At 41.2% G+C, this 4961-nt stretch overlaps 1 pseudogene; it reads left to right on the plus strand.

Annotated features, from left to right (window-relative positions):
* The first annotated feature begins 435 nt into the window (after nucleotides 1-435).
* On the plus strand, nucleotides 436-3954 carry LOC144458802 (uncharacterized; annotated as a pseudogene).
* The last annotated feature ends 1007 nt before the right edge of the window (nucleotides 3955-4961 follow it).

Below are 4961 nucleotides of genomic sequence, written 5' to 3' on the forward strand. Positions count from 1 at the left end.
ATCAAAAAGCTTGATACAGATTCATTCTTACAAATGCTGTTATAGTAATCAGGTAATCCACTGTAAGTGTTTACTTTAGGACAAGAATTAAAATGAAATAAAATAAGATACAAGTCTTGTTCCAGGAGCCCATTTCTTACCAGGTTGTCCTGGTTCCTCAACACCTGATGCAGACCTTGCTGACCCGGGTGATGTCCGAGTTGGTATGACTCTGGCAGTTTCACTAATCCTGAGGTAGGCTAGCAGTATTAAGGACCTTGCCCAAGGGTCCTTACTGGATATGTTGCCCCATCCTTACTGGAAATATTCCAGGGCCAAAGTCAGTAGTCTTAACCACTGAGCTATTCAGCTCCTGCAAGATCCAGGAATACATCAGGAAGTTGGCCCCCAAAAATGAGCTGCTTAATGAACGCCTCAGGCAGCAGAAGGGTTATTATGCAGAATGCAGAAGAGAAGGAAGAGCCATCATGGAAGGACAGGCCCCTGCACGGCATGTACCACCGGCAGATTGAAGAAGTGGCTGACATCAAGAAATCCTACCAGTGGCTGGAAATGACTGGACTGAAAGACAGCACAGAAGCACTTATCATGGTAGCACAAGAACAGAAACTTAGTACAAGATCAGTAGAAGTGGGGACCCCAGGATAAGGCTGTGCAAAGATGCTCCTGAGACAGTTCAGCACATAAAAGCAAGGTGTAAGATGCAGGCAGGAACAGCGTACATGGGACGCCGTAACCAAGTGGCTAACTCGGTGTACAGGAACATCTGCACTGAGAATGGGCTGGAAGTCCCAAGATCAGAATGGAAGACACCTCCTAAGGTCGTTGAGAATGACCGAGCTAAGATCCTGTGGGACCTCCAGATCCCGACTGACAAGCTGGTGATGGCTAACCAACCAGACATCGTGTTGATGGACGAACAACAGAAGAAGCAATATCAGAAAGAAGGAACACGAGAAGCTTGTCAAACACCAAGGGCTGAAAGAGGAGCTACGAAATATGTGGGGATTAAAGGCAACATTGGTGCCAGTGGTGATCGGAGCACTGGGGGCTGTGACCCACAAACTGGGAGAGTGGCTCCAGCAGATTCCAGGTACATCTGAAGAGTGCAGTCCTAGGAATAGCTACGATACTGCGCAGAGCTCTCTATATATAACATTACTGTCATAATACATTGCCTCACAGTAGCACGTTGCCACCTTCCAGCTGGCTACCTTAGACTGGTGCTGCATGCACACTGAAATGATGATGGGGAAAAAGGAAGTCATTTCTCTCAGTGAAAAATATATTTTACTTGAAGCTCATGACAAACTGCCAAAAATAAGTTAACAAGATGCAGCAGCAAAACTTGGTGTTCCTCAGGGTAGCTTGTGTAGTCTACTTAATGAGGAACAGTCATGGCTGCTAGTGATGGAGACAGGAAACAAATGTGCGCAAGGAGAGCACCTGTGGTTGAGCCGCACTCGTCGGGTGGATTGATAATGCCTGATTATGGAATGCCCTCATGAGCGGGCCCAAGCAGGCATGACACAATGAAATTCAGTAAATAACAAAACTGTCCGTTACTTTATATTCATGTCATGAAATGCAGTATGCAGATGTCAATTAGATGGAAATCTGCATGAGAAATAGATGTAAAAAAACAGGTTTTAATAGCCATCAGCTGACAGTAATCAAATTTCTCATATTCTCATAATCTCTTATTATTTGATACAATATAGCGAAATCATAAACTGTTGCAAACACATAAAAATCAATTAATTGCCAAGACCGTATAGCCTAACAGGCAAAAAGAGGCTAATACAGTGATCAATATAGTTTCATCTTATGTTATATACACAGCTGTGCTACTTTTCACAGAGAATCCATAAACAGTGGCATGTGGCAATTTTATTATTTTAAATCTTTCAGCAAGCTTCATTACTCAGCCTGACTATTATTTACTCATGGTAATTTTCCACTTCATTGCCTATTTTTTATTACAGGCAGGCATCCACCACTATCCCAGCCAGCATGTCTATATTGGCGTCATGGGATTTAACAGTGGTCTTCATGGGCTTTGAGACAGCATGTGCTTAATATGGACAATTTGCCCGAGATCTGTGCGGGTTAAACATTCGGCCCGCCCCAGGCAAAGTGAAACAGGATAATTGCACAGGCAGAAAAGGAGGGCATCTACTGATTTATCATGGGGAAGGACTGTGGGGTCAGAGTGGACATATTATCTTAGAGCCACTGGCTCACCGGGTCTGGGGTTACAGATTAACATAACCATGTTGGTTGTATTGTTGTGATCCATTACTCACTGGCTTAAACTGTATGGTATCCCCTCAACATCACAGCTTTAAATGGCGCCTGTTAAACGCCAGCCCACCTCCTGTGGGAGCCTATTTACAGAGGCAGGAAAGGTTTGTAAAGACGTTCTGACTGAAACCTTCCCATTGATCAGAACAAATTAAATGGACGAAATACTGATCTTACTATATAATGACGAAAACTGTGGGTGTGTCTGTGTGCCTGTTCCATGTTTTTCTCCTCACTGACTTGGTCAATCCATGTGAAATTTGGCACAGTGGTAGAGGGTCATGGGAGGATGCGAATGAAGCAATATTACATCAATTGGCCAAAGGGGGGCGCTATAGCAAAACTTGGTAGATATGTAGAACAGGACGCCTCAAGGTGACTGGAGAAATTTAATTCCAAGTGGCAACTGGGTGGCGCTATAACAACTGAAAAATGGTTAAAAAATTGCTAAAATGCGACTGAACGCTGTGGCTCCCCCTGTGGACCAATGTTTTTACCTCAACTACTAATGTACAGTTTTAGCCCACTAACTACCCCACTATTGGCAATGGTACTACTGTACTTTTAATAAAGCAATCGTACTATCAAATTCACACAAACTCTGTCTGAATACATTGCTCTTCTTAATGGGTTCAGTTGACTATTTAATCTGCAATTTCCTATGACCTGTATCCCAAACACACACCATGTGAAACTGTATGTGGGCAACTGTGCACTCAATGGGTATGGACTAGTAAGTCAATAATGAGAATCATAATTCAATGCAGCCCTTCCTCAATCAAACCAATCACACATTTTACATGCTAAAGACAGGACTGAGGGCAACAAGCCCCAGAAACTAGCAGGAAGTGAAGATGGCTGCAGTACAGGCCTGGCATAGTATTAACAGGGTAACTGATATTGCCTGCAAAGGATTTACAGCCATACATTAAATGAGATTATCTTATTTATGTTTAAATAATGGGATACGTCTGGTGATACTCTACATTTTATTGCATTTTGTCAACAAATCCCTCGACTAACAAATACTGTGTGTGTATCCAAAGCCTGATAATGGGTTCAGTTGACTGTTTAATCTGCAATTTCCTATGACCTGTATCCCAAACACACACCATGTGAAACTATACATGGGCAACTGTGCACTCAATGGGTATGGACTAGTGGTGCATAATTTTCAAAAATGTAAAGAAATGCATTCATGTTTATGTTTGTTATTATGGTAAAACATTACAAAACAACCAATCGGGTATGAATTATTCTTTAAATACCATTTGCAGTGTTTTCTGGGGGAGATTTAATTACAGATTGTTTTTAACTTAGATAATGAGCATCTTAAATGCATTTTCTCTGCATTTATGTTGTTTTCTATTACCCTAAACATTAACAACAGCCAGTGTTGTTAGACTTTAATTTACAACATCTGAGTCAAAATCACATTAGAAAATCATCATATTTTAAAAGATACTGCTATTTCTGACTTTTAATAAAAATCCTCTGGGCCCTGATGCTTAGCTTGACATAATGACTCACCTCTCTTTATATAACATCCCATCTGCCAAGCAGTGGAATTGGTAGTTTGATCATTCTCTTTAAAATTCACCCCTTGACCCCTTCGACATCCCCTGTGCGTGGCCAGGCCTCGTTCCTTGAGGACAGTTAAAGACACGCTGAGTCAGGCGGGCGTTGGAGGTGACAAATGTTTCTCCATTGATGTTGTGCAGATGATTTACAAGCCCAGTTAACCAGAGAGGTCTGCCAAGCAGGGACTGGATGTGTGTGTGCGAGTGTGTGTGTGTGTGTGCGCGATGGAAAGATGCATTGAAGAGTAAACACGTATAAATCAGTATGTCTACATTTTTCTTTTAAATTAAGCTAAGCCATTTCTTTTTGAAGTGACAATGAGTAAGGTTACGATATAAAAGCACTGCAGATGCAAAGATAGTTAATAAAAAACGCACAGAAACAAAAGCTCTCTCCTTTGTTTTTTATAGAATCTATAAACCTGCAGACCCCTCAGAAGATGCTGATCTGACTAATCGAGTGGAGAGAAAAGTAATAGTATGGCTAAAAAATCCTTTACCTGAAGCACACTGGATAACACCTGCTGAATGTGCTAAATCTTAAAAGATATATGTTCCACACAAGCGGACAAATTTGCTAAATAGAAAGAATACTATAGGCGATCTGATGCAATCCAGCCTGTACTACAGATGCCCATATCTTGCCCACTCAGAAGATTCCATGACTCATACTCGTTTAACCACACAGCTCAACACCCACTAGTTTCACTGTCTTGGCTTCTGTAGTAACATGCCAAAATATTTAGACTGCAAAAAATAATAAACCATTTGTCTGCATATAGTGCATCTGTGGGGCCTGAGATTCTTCCTCCAGTAAGCTTGGTTTTATTGATTTGCCAGCAAAAACAAAAAACGTACACATATTTATTCAACAGCATTTTGATGCCTACATTTCAGTGTAGCAGTATAATCCATTTAACACATGTCCATACACATTTCTTGATATACTGGTGAAAAAGCAGATATCTAAGGAGTTTTAATTTACAGTGAAATATTGCCAGATTTTATGAGGACATTGTGTTTTCACCTTCACATTTAAATTTAGTCATTTAGGATGGTTGCCAGTCCCAAGAGGGC

Source organism: Epinephelus lanceolatus, chromosome 19, assembly GCF_041903045.1.
Source record: "Epinephelus lanceolatus isolate andai-2023 chromosome 19, ASM4190304v1, whole genome shotgun sequence".
Taxonomy (NCBI): Eukaryota; Metazoa; Chordata; class Actinopteri; order Perciformes; family Serranidae; genus Epinephelus; species Epinephelus lanceolatus.